This window comes from Nelumbo lutea, chromosome 7 (genome assembly GCF_056320005.1).
Source record: "Nelumbo lutea isolate HS-2025 chromosome 7, American lotus-T2T, whole genome shotgun sequence".
Taxonomy (NCBI): Eukaryota; Viridiplantae; Streptophyta; class Magnoliopsida; order Proteales; family Nelumbonaceae; genus Nelumbo; species Nelumbo lutea.
In genome coordinates, this window is record NC_142690.1 from 11,081,509 (window position 1) to 11,095,985 (window position 14,477).

Here is a 14,477-nt window from a genome sequence, read left to right on the forward strand (position 1 = left end):
TCTCATCTCATCTCATCTGCATCTGCATCTCTGCTCTGATTAAGGCTTTACAAAGGCGTAAACGAATGTTTTGGGTTTTGTGTTGATGTTTCTATCAACACCGGTATTTTGATTAGACAGTGACGGACCCAACATGGTCCATTGGTCCCTGTCCACGACTTTGACGGAATAGACCTCATATCCTTACACCCCAGCCACTGGATGGGTATATTTTTTGTGGGCCGAGTCCCACTTACCCATTGCCACTCAATAGGAATTTTCTGATCTCAGCTCGATGTCAGATGTATCAATGAAATATTCCCATAGAATGGTTTTCTAAATTGATCCGTTGGGGCCCACATCCTGCTGACCTTAATTTGGGGCATTGATTTGGGCACACCCTTTTTCTTATGGTACAAGTAGACAAGGATCTACTTGACAATAATGCAAGAAGGTTACCCCATCTAAAAGTTATTTTGCCTTTCAAGTATTGTGTGTATTTATCACCTGTTAAACATTATAAAAAATTGATGGATATGGATTAATCCATACTATATTATTATAATCCACACCACACTACTGTTAGTACGAACTAATTCATACCACAATATTTTGAACTATGGATAGATTGTGTGGAATGAATTAGTCCGCACCCACAACTTTGTTTTATGTGTGGTACATACCACACTTTTTGATTCTATACATCTTATAGGTAGTTTTTGAATTAACTATACAATTGATTATAAATAAGTAATTATACCCAATAGTTCAAATTAATTTTAAAAATATTATTAATAAATTCATATTAATCAATAAAATTTTATTTTAACAAAAATATGTGAGAAAATAATTAAAAAATAACAAAAATATTTTTTATTAAAAATGTAAATAATTCAATAAGAATATTAAATTATTTAAAACTTCAATAAAAATAATAGAACTTATGCTAAAAAATTAAAAGATATATCATCAAAATATAGGTTCTGATGTAGCACAATCCGGTCACTCCTACCTGGCACTCGCGTGGCTCCTGAGATGTACCTGAAATGAGAGGAATGAGGAAGAACTACCGAGGGGTTTCCCGACGGGAACGCTCCGATGCTTAAGTTAGTATTGTGTACAGGAAGCAAAGAGAGAACGAAGGCTAAGAGTGTAGGTTGCACTAGTGATTTTTTCAGATACCTTGTTCCTTGAGGGTAAGTTCCTTATAGCTGAATTTCGTTGCTCCCAGCCCTCTGACTTCTAACAGGGCAGGTATAACCGCCACTATCAGTCAGCCACAGCCACTATAGGCAGGGCTGAGGTGGCACGCGCAGGGCCGTCATGCAAGGTACGTGTCTGTCAGGTGTGGAATGCCTTCCTAAAGGTGGCAGGCATGGTGAGGGGACATGCCTACAATTCGCAGGTTCGTTAGGTACGGCGATCGGGCAGGAAGCCATCCTATGGTATACCGAGCTGCTCTCCTGTGAATTGCCCTGAGCTGGACCGTCCCTTAAGTGATGGGCTACCTGTAGCCGGTTATGCCGAGCTAGCCGACCCGAGGTCTTTGTGCCTCGGGGCATCCAAAGAAGAATTGATGCGTTCTTGGTTGGGAGTGGCTTGAGGTCCATTGGGAGGAGCTCGGGTCTCAAAAGGGGTCAGGGTGCCCCGAACTGGGACACCCCGAAGTCCCTTGAACCCGAGGAGGAGGTACGGGCGAGGCGGCTTTCGACGAGTAGTTTACCTATCGAGTTGTTGTGCTGAACTCGGTGGGACTTCCCCACCGAGCTGTGCTTTTGTCCGTTGTGCAGTCATGCTGAGTCACTGTTTGAGCTAGGTCACGCCTACGTGTACCTGAGCTACGAGGCCAGGCCAAATCACCCTCCATCACTTGCCCCCCACTCCCTACGCTGGCGGTGGTGACCCAGTGCGGGAGGTCATGACGCGCCGGGTGGATTTGGCGTCGGTGTTTGTGTTGCGTCGTCGTGCGTTCCGTCCAGCTATACCGGTCTAGCGCCTGGCTCGACCGAAAAGAGATTCGGGTCGCATCCGGGTTACGCACGGACTTCACGCGACTTGGACTTCGTGGACATCAAAAACGCGCTAAATCATTTTCGCCTCGAAGAACCCGTGGTTGCGCCTATAAATAGGGGGTCCCTTGGCCATTTTCTTCACCACAAAGCCTTCATCGTTAGCGTTTGAGCTCACACCAGGGGTTTCTTAGCTCGGGTCCTCCAATTCGTTTTGTTCTTCTAGTCCAGTTGCGTTTCTTTGGTGAGTCCTCCCGAGCTTCCTTTTCCCTTCTAGTTCGCTTCTTTCTGTTAGTCTGGTATGTCGTCTAGTGTAGACGATCTCATCGACGAGCCCGAGGTAGCTACCTCAGCTCGGGATGTCCCCTCTGCTACCCAGCCATCCGAAGTACGGGTGGCTTCGGGTCATCTGGCGTCTACCTCCCACTGAGGTCGGGAACCAGATAAGTTCAGGCCTTCCATAATGACCTCGAAGAGGCTTCAAGACCTCATACAGAGGTTCCGCCTCCCTAGCGAGTACCCATATAGTCTTCCCACCGACAACTTCCCACGGGAACATGGTCCCAATGAGATCATGATCTTCAGGGAGCAACTGATAGCCGGGCTCAGACTTCCACTTCACCCTTTAATCGTTGAGGTGTCGGTACACTTTAACATTACTCTGGACCAACTCCACCCGAACTTCATACGGAATGTGGTGGGGTCCATTTCTCTTCGTTTTGACCGTTCCCTTTCCATAGATTTAGATGTTCTTAGCGCAATCTTGGCTATAAAGAAGAGTCCTTCAGGCGCTCTCCCCAGGCATAGGCGGTCTTACTACCTATCCCCCCGCCCGGGTTTTAAATTCATGCCCTTCCCCACCGATTGGAGGATAGCCGTTCAAGACCCTAGTGTCATCCTGGACGGGAAGACCAAGAAGGAGCTTCAGTCACTGGCTAAGCTCAGGTTGCATTATAAAGACTTCACCTCTGATGAGAAGCTCGTCCGAGCAGGCTTGAGTCCGAGTAGGTTTTTCCCACTTTGGCTTTTACGCTCATATATTTGCTTCGAGTTACTGATGTTGTATTTCACCGCATGTCCTATGGAGGCGGAAAAGATAAACAACTAGAGACTCTTCCACCAGATGAAGAGGAAGAAACGTGTGGTAAAGAAGGCGCGCGTTGGGTCCCCGCCAGCTCTAGCCATGCCTCGACTTCCGCAGACCTCTGCCTCAGGGCCCGAGGTGGCAGCCATGCCCATCATAGACTTGGAAGAGGGGGTTATGCCCAAGGGGCCCGAGGTGACAGCGGGGCCCGTTACTAAGCCTACCCGACTTGCCAGGGAAAGCGTCACCGAGGCTAACGCCACTACTACCGGGGCTCATCCTGCTGAAGATGTCGCCGAGACCTCCGAGAGCTCCACTCACGATGTGGAGATGATGGCTTCCAGCTCAGAGGGTCAGGAGAGCCAATCCGTCCTGAACCCCAAGTGCAGCCTGAAGAAGAGTACGTTTGCTGCATACCCGGGGGAGGTCAGCAAGTGAGCCGAACTCACTTCTGGTCAGCTCGACGCCTGAGCTTCCACTCATACTATGGTGGTGAGTTTCTCTTCTTTTTCTCTTTTTCCTTTTTTTTTTGACTGGTTTCCTTTCGCAAGTGAACACCGCCATTCGCGCCTTGACCCTCCAATCAAATCGACACCTGGGGTGGGCTTTGGAGGCTGAGAAGTCATCTCGCGCAGACCATATTGAGTAGAGGGCAGCTCGCTGTCAGGTTCACCGCCTGGAGAGTGACGCCTTGGCTCAAAAGAGCTTCATCGAGATGTTAATGGCAGAGAAGGGGGAGCTGGCCCGAGACAAGGACATGTTGAGGGCCGAGGTGAACGGCCTTAAGGTCGGTCAGGAGGCTTTAGGGCTTGAGGTGAGCAGCCTCAAGGCTGAGGGGAATGCCTTGAAGCTCGAGGTGCAAGGCCTCAAGGAGGCGAAGGGGAAGCTGGAGCATGAAGTGGGGTACCTCCAGGAGACATAAGGGAAAAGACTGCAATCTTCGAAGGTGCTCTTCAGGAGGCCAAGACCCAAGCCGTCATTGACTACGTCAAGTCTTCGAGATTCAACGATGTGATGACGAAGGCCTACCGTAAGGGCTTCAAGCTTAGTCGGTGGTTGATTAGGCACCTCTACCCCGAGCTAGATACGAGTGCCATCACCTTTCACGAATCACTGACGACATCGTGCGTCAGTCAAAAGACGACCCCGATTCCGAGGATGAAGGTCCCAAAGATGGACCAGAGGATGCCGGTCCAAATACTGTCCCTGAGGGGGTCCCTGATAGAGGCAGCGAGTCCCCGAAGTAGTTTTCTCCTTATATTTGTAACTTAATCTTTTACCTTTCCGAACTGTGAATGTACCATCTTGAGCCTTCGAGCTCGGGTAAAAACTCTTGTACCTGAACTATCTTTTAATGAAATATAGTTTCTTTCGAGTATCTCTGAGTGCAAAAATATTTCGAAGTGTGAGCGAACTCCAAGCTGGTCAATTTAATGTATGGGTTACCCGAGCTGTCAAGCCACTGATTTGGCGATAAGGGTGACTGAGTGAAGTTGTGTTACTTCGGGTTGCGTGAGTTACCCCGGGCTATCGGGTTACCGAGCTGAGTAAGAGCAGCAAGGGTATAGACACCGTAGGGTTCATACCTGAGCTGTCTTTCCCTTAAGGGTTAAAGATAACCAGGTTTTTGTCAGTTTGCTATGCCGAAGTGGCAGTTGGGGTTTTCTTGTGGCCCTTAGGCTTAAGAAGGGACCTGTAGTCTGTTCTTAGGTTTCACCCAGGCCAAAGTGGCGACTAGGGTCTTCTTGTGGCCCTTAGGCTTAATGAGGGACCAATAGTCCGCTCCTAGATTTCACCCAGGCCGAAGGAGTGACTGGGTCTTATGTGTCGAGGTCATGTTAACTAGGTATTCTGGCCCTTAGGCTTGGGGAGTGGCTCGTGTTCTACTCGATTCTTACAAATAATATTGTCTTAGGTTGACAATATTCCATGCTCGAGGTATTTGTTTCCCTTCGAGGGTCTTGAGTTCGTATGTTCCTTCCCCGAGCACTCGTTTCACTCGGTAAGGACCTTCCCAGTTGGACCCGAGCTTGCCAGCGCCGGGCTCAGGTACCATAACTTTACGAAGGACTAGGTCGCCAATGCGGAGGTTCCGCTTCTTGACCCTGGCATTATAGTACCGAGCTACTCTCTACTGGTAGGCTACGGTCCTAATGTACGCGAGGTCCCTTACTTCGTCAAGTAGATCGAGGTTGGTACGTAGCTCATCTTCATTTGTCTGATCACTGCTTTGGTGTTGTAGGTGAGATTGAATGGTGTTTCTCCCGTGGCGGTCTTCTCCATGGTTTGATAGGCCCATAGGACACTGGGTAGTTCATCTGCCCACAATCCTTTAGCTCGGTCCAGCTGGGCCTTTAATCCGCGGAGGATTGCTCTGTTCGTAATTTCTGCCAGACCGTTTGCTTGAGGGTGCACGACTGAAGTAAAGTTTTCTTGGATCCCCATGTCTCGGCACCAATCTTGAAATTTGATGTCCCCGAACTGTTTGCCATTGTCGAAAATCAATACCCGAGGTAGTTCAAAGCGGCATACGATGTTCTTCCAAAAGAAGTTTTGGACATTTCAGGTTGTGATCGTCACGAGGGGTTCGGCTTCTACCCACTTGGTAAAATAGCCCACCGCCACTACTAAGAACTTTCTTCCACCCGTTGCTGGCAGGAATGGCCCGAGTAGATCGATGCCCCACTGCGCAAAGGGCCACGGGCTAGTGAGATACTTGATGTCGGCAGCGGGTTGGTGGTGAATATTGGCATGTCTTTGGCATTTGTCACATTTTCTGACGAGCTCAATAGTGTCTGCCTTCATTGTTGACCAATAGTACCCTTGTCGAAGTGCCTTTTGGGCGAGGGCCCTGCCCCCCAAGTGCCCACCGCACAGACCCTCATGGATGTCGCGGAGTACAAGCTTGACTTCGATAGGTCGCAAGCAGCGCAAGTAGGGAAGCGTGTAAGATTTCCGATATAGTTGTTCGTCTATCATGACATATTTGGCTGCCTGGTGCTGGACCCTTCTAGCTGCATTGTGGTCTACAGGGAGGGTCCCGTGTAGTAAGAAGCTCGCGAGCAAATCAATCCAGCTCAACTCTACTTGAACGACAGGAGTGACCTCCTCTGCCCCCTGAGAATGTTAGGCCGAGACAGGTCCTCTATGTATACGGTTCTCATGGTGATGTCGCTAGTGCTGGCTAACTCGGACAGGGTGTTGGCCTCAGTGTTCTCTGACCTAGGGATTTGTCTGATAAAGTGTGACTGGAAGTTGAGTAGGGGCTTTCTGGCTTTGGCTAAGTAGGCGATCATGGTTGGCTCACGAGTTTCGTACTCACCGATGACCTGGTTGATCACAAGCTGGGAGTCACCGCAGATAACGTTGTGCTTGGATTTTACTTCTCTGACTAGAGCTAGTCCATCTATCAACGCCTCGTATTCTGCTTCATTGTTGGATGCCTCGAACTCGAAGCGTAGTGCGTACTCCAGTTTTATGCCGCTTGGGTCGTGCAGAACTATTCCGGCACTGCTGCCCTGTTGGTTCGAGGAGCCATATACATGAAGGATCCAAGGCTCCTCATCCCAGCTCATTGAGAGGTACAGTTCCAAAACATCGCCCTCCTCGGGCCAGGTTAAGATCGGCACACTAGCGAGGTAATTCTTGAGCTCGTTAAACGCGAACTGATAGTCTCGAGTCCACTCGAACCCTTTGCTCTTGATTACCTTAAAGAACGGCAAACAACGGTCCACCGATTTGGACATGAAGCGGCTCAGGGTGGCTGTGCGGCCATTCAACCTCTGAACCTCCTTCAACTTACGGAGTGATCTCATGTCTAAGATGGCCTTAACCTTATCCGGGTTGGCTTCAATGTTGCGCCAGTTAACGATGTATCCCAGGAACTTACCTGAGGTCACACCGAACACACACTTGTTCGGATTTAATCTCATGTTATACTTACACAAAATTTCAAAAACACAATGCAAGTCTTGTATTAATTCATGTGAGAATTGAGTTTTGATGACCATGTCATCTACATAGCATTCTACTTTTCTACCGATTAACGACACAAACAATTTATTTACAAGCCTTTGAAAGGTTGCGCCTGCGTTTTTCAACCCGAAGGGCATAACCTTGTAACAGTACAGGCCGAACTCCGTGATGAAGGCAATCTTTTCTTCGTCCGTCGGGTCCATCTTGATCTGGTTATATCCCAAATAGGTGTCCAAGAAAGTTAGCAACTCATGCCCTGAGGTCGCATCCACCAAACGATCGATTCTGGGGAGCGGGAAGCAATCTTTTGGGCAAGGCCGGTTCAGGTCGGTGTAGTCGACGCACATGCGCCACTTACCGTTGGCCTTCTTTACCAGGACGGGGTTGGCTACCCAGCTCGGGTAGTGGACTTCTCTTATGAAGTCCACTGCGAGGAGCTTCTTGACTCCCTCGTTGATCGCTTTCCACCATTTCGGGGCTAGGTTGCGTTTCTTCTGTCTAACGGGCCTAACTACAGGATTGGTGTTCAGTTTGTGAGTTATGATTTCGGGGTCTATACCGGACATTTCTGCCATGAACCATGCAAAAATATCTAAATTTTGAAGTAAAAAATAACCAGTTCGGATCATAGGGGCTCCTGGACGGAAGCGCTGATCTGAAGCATCCGAGCTGGGTTTGTTGTTGAGTTCAGGACCGCGACTGTTTCTTCTGTGGGTGAGGCTCGCTCTTCGCCTTGCTCCGTGGGTCATTCCAGTTCGAGGTCATCGGCCACCTTGGTTTTCCCCTTTAGGGCGGCAACGTAGCACTTGCGGGACTCGAGCCGGTCGCCCCGCGCTACTCCCACACTGAAATCTTTTGGGAACTTCATAGCCAAGTGGTAAGTAGAGACCACCGCCCATAGGACATGGGTGATCGGTTGACCTGTTATGGCATTGTAGGGAGAGGGTGTCGCTACCACCAGGAAGTTGTGTTCGAATCTGACCACACAAGGCCATGTGCCGATCTCTATAGGTACTGTTATTTTCCCAAGGGGGTGGACTTCCTCTCCACTGAAACCCACTAGAGGGGTGTCCGTAGGCCTCAGATCGCTTCTCTACAACTGAAGCTGGTCAAACGTAGCTTTGAAGAGGATGTCAGCTGAGCTGCCCGAGTTCACGAGTATGCGCCTGACCTCGAAGTCGTTGATTCTTAACTTTATTACGAGTGCGTCATCATGGGGGTAATGGACCCCTCGCGCGTTGTCTTCTGTGAAGAAAATTGGATCTCCCGTCTTCGGCCAATTTGGGGGGTTTAGCTCTTCTTGGGTGGCCTCACGAACTAACGTCCGAGCTGCTACTGAGGTGCAACCCGCAATAACCGAACCTCCCACTATCATGTGAATGGTCCCCCAAACTGGCCTCTCCTTCGGAGGCTGCCTCTGCGGTTATTCGGCCGGCCTACTACTGGACTCGGGAGCATCTTTACCGTGCTCTCCTTGCCAACCAGTTTGTATTGCTATTGTTATTATTATTATTTTGTACAAAGTTTCTCAAATATCCGCGACGGATGAGCTCTTCTATCTCGTTGCGGAGGTTTTTACAACTCTCGGTACTATGACTATGGTCTTTGTGAAAACTGCAATACAAACTCTTATTTCTTTCATTGGGATTCCCCCTTAGACGGAATGGCCACTTCGCGTAAGGGGCGTCCTTGATCGCCATTAGGATTTCGGCCCGCTTTGTGTTCAGTGGGGTGTAATCAGCTCGGTCCGGTGCGGGAGCTCGGAACAATTGTCCCGGCTTTGCACCCCGAATTGTTTCCTTTTTTCTTCGGGTGTCCCCTTGACTGGAAGACTCTCCTTCTCTCTTTCTTTTTTCGGGTGCGCCCTCGCCCTTCTTGTTGATCTCCTCTTCAGTGGCTATGAACTTATCTGCAAGCTTTAGAAACTCGGTTATGGTCGCGGGTTGGTTGACGACCATGTGCCACTTGAACTCTTTGTTCACCATGCCCTTCTTGGCTGCAACAAGCCGTACGGCGGTGTCCAGGCGCGGTATCTGCATACAAGTGTCGTTGAACTACTTGATATGGCTCCGGATGGACTCTCCCTCTCTTTGTGCTACGTTGAAGATGCTTTCTTCAGTTCGCGGGCACTGTTTGCTGGTGACGAAGTGGGACGTGAAAGCTTGTGCGAACTGCGCCCAACTTCTTCTTGACCCGGGTGCCAAGTTTCGGTACCATGTGTCGGCTGCTCCCCTAAAAGTAGTGGAGAAGGCCACGCACATGCACGACTCGCTGGCTCGCGCCAGTTGCATCTGTGACTGAAAGGCGTCTACATGATCATTCGAGTCGAATGACCCGTCATACTTATCAAGAGGGGGGAGCTTGAAATCCTTGGGCATCGAGACTGCCAGGTGTTCGGAAGACGGGGGGGACAGAATTGAGAGAAGGGGAGCTTTGGCTTCAGCCGAGCCTACCTCTTCTTTGCCTATGAGCTCGGGAAAATCGCAGGTGACAAATCGGCGAGCTCGGCATCGGCACCTCTACTTCCCGACGGGCTCAGCGTTTGTGCTGCTCACATCCGCGCTATCCAAAATAGTTTGCGTCGGGCGTAGCCCGGTCCATTGGTGATGGCTACGGACAGAAAGGGCATGCCTGGAGTCTGCTGCTAGGATTTTGAACCGATTCTCAAGGATCGGGGTTCCAAACTTTGACTGTCGGGGTGACATTGACCGGCCAGGCCGGGGTCCTCCCTACCTGTCTACCCATGGCGAGATCAGGGTAGTTGGTCTCTCCCACTTGCCGTGGGGGGAGGCTTGGTTTTTTGGGAGACTTTGGGGGGCCTCCCCTTGGCCAGAGTGTTCGCTCTGGCGGAGAGACTTGGCTTGCTACGAGACCTGGTGCTGAGGCTGGAGCTGAGGCTGCTGAAGCTGAGGTTGGGGCAGCTAGGGGAACTACTGCTGATACTGATACTGTGAGACCTGGTGTAGTACGTGCTGTTAGTGAAGTTGAAGCTGTTGGAACTATTGCATTTGGGCATGCATGGCCCTCATGCACTACAGTAGGTCCTCCAGTTGGTTCGGGCTGGCCACCGGGGGCACGATTGAAGGTTCGGTGAATGTTGTTCCGACTGTAGCAGAAAGTGGGATGATGACAGGTGCCATTGTGAGAGGCACGCTTAAGCTGGGGATTCCGTCCACTGAGAGGGGGACGGTGAACTGTGCAATACAGACAGTAGGAATATGGGGCTGTTCCCTGAAGTTATCTATCTTCGTGCTTCGTCCGACATTGCTAGAGGAAGCCATGAGCGTTGGATTGTTTCAAGGAAGAAGAAGGAACTGAAAAAGTTTAGAGAAAAAGGCCTTTTGAAGTGATTCCCACAAACAGTGCCAAATGGCGTAGCACAATCCGGTCACTCCTAGCTGGCGCTCGCGTGGCTCCTGAGATGTACCTGAAACGAGAGGAAGGAGGAAGAACTCCCAGGGGTTTCCCGGTGGGCTTCGATGCTTAAGTTAGTATTGTGTACAGGAAGCAAAGAGAGAACGAAGGCTAAGAGTGTAGGTTGCGCTAGTGATTTTTTCAGATACCTTGTTCCTTGAGGGTAAGTTCCTTATAGCTAAATTCCGTTGCTCCCAGCCCTCTGACTTCTGACAAGGCAGGTATAACCACCACTATCAGTCTGCCGCAGCCACTACAGGCAGGGCTGAGGTGGCACGTGCGGGGCCGTCGTGCAGGGTATGTGTCTGTCAGGTGTGGAACGCCTTCCTAAAGGTGGCAGGCGCGGCAAGGGGACATGCCTGCAATTCGCAGGTTTGTCAGGTACGACGGTCGGGCAGGAAGCCATCCTATGGTATACCGAGCTGCTCTCCTGCGAATTGCCCTGAGTTGGGCTGTCCCTTAAGTGATGGGTTGCTTGCAGCCGGTTATGCCGAACTAGCCGACCCGAGGTCTTTGTGCCTTGGGGCGTCCAAAGATGAATCGGTGTGTTCTTGCTTGGGAGTGGCCCGATGTCCATTAGGAGGAGCTCGGGTCTCAAAAGGGATCAGGGTGCTCCGAACTTGGGACCCCCCGAAGTCCCTTGACCCCGGGGGGAGGTGCGGGCGAGGCGGCTTTCGATGAGTAGTTTACCTGCCGAGTTGCCGTGCTGAACTCGGTGGGAGTTCCCCACTGAGTTGTGCTCTTATCCGTTGTGCTGTCATGCTGAGTCACTGTTTGAGCTAGGTCACGCCTACGTGTACCTGATCTACGAGGTTGGGCCAAATCACCCTCCATTAGATTCCATTGATCAACAATGGGTCTTTGCTTTGTTAGCCACAAAGAGAGGAGTAGAATCATTGCCTCTCGGTGCAATGTGGTCCCATCCAATCGTGGATGGGGATCACCCACAAAAAATAACTATTGATAGAAATTGATGTGGGATGGTCCTTCTCCACAAGTTATTGGGGACGATGACCATCTACAACCAATAGAACACCACTTATTATCATGGATATAAACATGCTATCAACACCACCTACATTAGCAACTTTATTTTGTTCATGAGTGTAGTGTTCTAAGTCACAACATTAAATCAATACATGGGTATGGGGAAACGGTAGTCAGCACCTAATTTTTACATCAAAAAATTAGTAAAAAGAAGTAAAATGGCATAGATAGGAATCAAAATCCATCAGAATTAGAATTGAAATAGTCTATTCCCATAGTTTGTTTGATTCTGTTAGGAATCAGAATAGAAATTGAAATCAACTGCAATGTAATTTCATTCATGAGGGGAAGGGAATGACCATTCCCTTAAATGGGGGAATGCCATTCCACCAAGAATGTGAATGGGATTCCAATTCCACCTAACCATATAGTTAGAATCAGAATGACCTATTCCGATTCCAATTTCAAACCCCTATTCCCATGAACAAAACGAGCCCTAAGTACAAAACCATTTAAGCCAGATCTGCTCCTTACAAGGCACTTCTCACACCAACATCACAATGCCTCCCAGTCGCACCTCGGGAACATCTCTCGTGATTTGTATTATAATTCACAGGAGATGTTCATACTTCACAATACATGGTGAGAAAACGTTGTAAGGTCAGTGTGAGGTATGCTATGTGAGGAGCAAATCCCGATTGCATTTAAGTGATTCCAAATCCCGGCCTCTGATGAGGCTAGGTAAAGGATTAGGTTCGAGTGTGGAAAGTGTTATACACAACAAGCGCAAGGGCTCAAATTCAATATTGAGGTCTCTACTCCATTCCTCTATTTCTTGGGATTTATATTTCATTATTTTGACCTATAAAATCATGAAAGTAGGGGTACCTCAGCTTTCTCTACTCAACCCGTCTCTTTTAAAGGGAAACAGTATTGTCTTCATTGATCCCCAAAAACAGTTTTCCTAGTCAACATGCCTAAGTGGAAGAGCTAAATGATATTCAAACAATTGTAATCATTATTTCTATATGATGCATGAGCATAATATAAAGAAGCTTTAATAATACACAAGCGGTAGAACTTGCAACAAGCCATTAAAAGATTAATTTAAAGAATTAAGAGGATTGCTCTTATTAGGAGAGACCACTCAAGAATTTGTTTTTTTTTTTTTTTTTCTTTTCTCTCCAAAAACTCTCACTCAAGTGGCTTGCTCTCTACCATGGAGAGAGAGCTTCAATTCACTTGTTCACTACTTCCTTGTGCTAGTTAATGCCTCAAGGCTCCCCAAGACCTCCTATTTATTGGGTAGGGAGGACTAAAACTTCCAAAACAAGCTTGAATTCGAACCTAAGCATGGATATATCAAGATTTAAGAGCCCTAGTTAGAGGCATCTCTCTTGAATTCTCAAAAATTAGCTCCAAATTTTGAATTAGGTTCTTCACAAAGTTTTCCAATCAAAATTTGCTAAGAAATCCAAGAATTTAAGACGGTAACGTCTGGCATATTTTATATTATTGAGTCAAGTCGTTTGCCCCAAATTGGCAAACTTTGAAAAATCGTAAAATTAAAGGGGTGGGGCGTACTTACTTCTTTTCTAAGCTCAAAATTACTTGAACTTGCTAAAAAAAAGTGGAAAGAGATCGATGATATCATCAAGTTCGCTTAGGTTTCACTAGGAAAATGACCATAATACCCTTAGGAGTAGTGTCTATAGATATCGAAAGGAAGGTCAAAATAGGGTGTCTACATTGGGGAATTAAGTGATTTTTTTTTCTCATAAAACACACCACATGGTAGTTTTTTTTTTTTTTTGTCGACAAGATAGAACCTTTATATTATATTAAAATTCAAAAATTCAAAAAAACGTCTGTACATGAAGACCCTGAGGAGGGAGTTGATATAGTAACTAATACCCTATTTTCATATTTTGTATGCTAGTTGATGTGCTATTGCATTTTTATGTCTATTTACATGATAGATGTTGCATATATCAAAAATATTGTATTAGATCTAAAACTTCATCCTTATAAAAAAATTTTCTGCCAAGAACATGATCGTAAGAGATGGTTCGGAAAAGTATATACAAGGCATCACAAAGAAAAAAAAAAAAAAAACTAGGTATTTGATGTTTTGTTGATGGCTGTCTTTAAATCCTAACTAAATGCATGCCATTGATCTTTAGATGGACTATGTGCCTGTGATCTATACCTCTTTCAACCGGAGAAGAATAATAGCCATCTACATATAGAACAAAATTTAATGAGCAATGGTTTTAGAAAGATATGTAACAAATACGGGAATTAATGCTATTGATTGACCATGGATTGTTTAGGTAGAGTGAAGTTGCTAACCATTTTCACTATCTCCATAGGATCAGGGTTTTCATTGTCATGCACCTTTTTGTTTCATACATGTCAAAAGAGCCTCATGCTGATAATCATGGTTTTTGAATCACCATTGACTTGAATGGTTGGACCATTTGGCCCATTGGCCCAGGATCCATCCAAACAATCGGTTCCGTTTTACTTTAAACCCGGTCCCTATCTAAAAACTGTTGAATTATTTAACGATTTATTGACCCAGGTGGTCAAACCATCGAACTATTTAACGGTTTTTGGCTGTTCTTTTATTTTTAATTATTTTTTCTCAGAATAGACCATCCATTTGAACCGAACGGTCTAACCGTCAATGCAGAAACCGGTGGCCAAAACGTTCCATTTTTAGGTTGATTTTTAAAACCATGGTGATAACAACTTTCTCCAGCAATTTAGTTTTGCCTCTCTTTAATAAATCAGAAAGAGATTTTTGCAAACATAGGTGTCATTTAAGTGCTACATAAAACAATTGGAGTGGGGGAATGCTCCCCAAATACAAGTATCCTTGTAATATTTCCCAATACCCCTATGCACAATAACCCAATTAGGGGCAGATTCGAGCCAAGCCGAGCCGAATACTACCAGGCTCGAGCTCGGCTCGAAACTATTCTATAAGGCTTGAGTTCGATTTTGAGAAAAAAAATATTTTATAA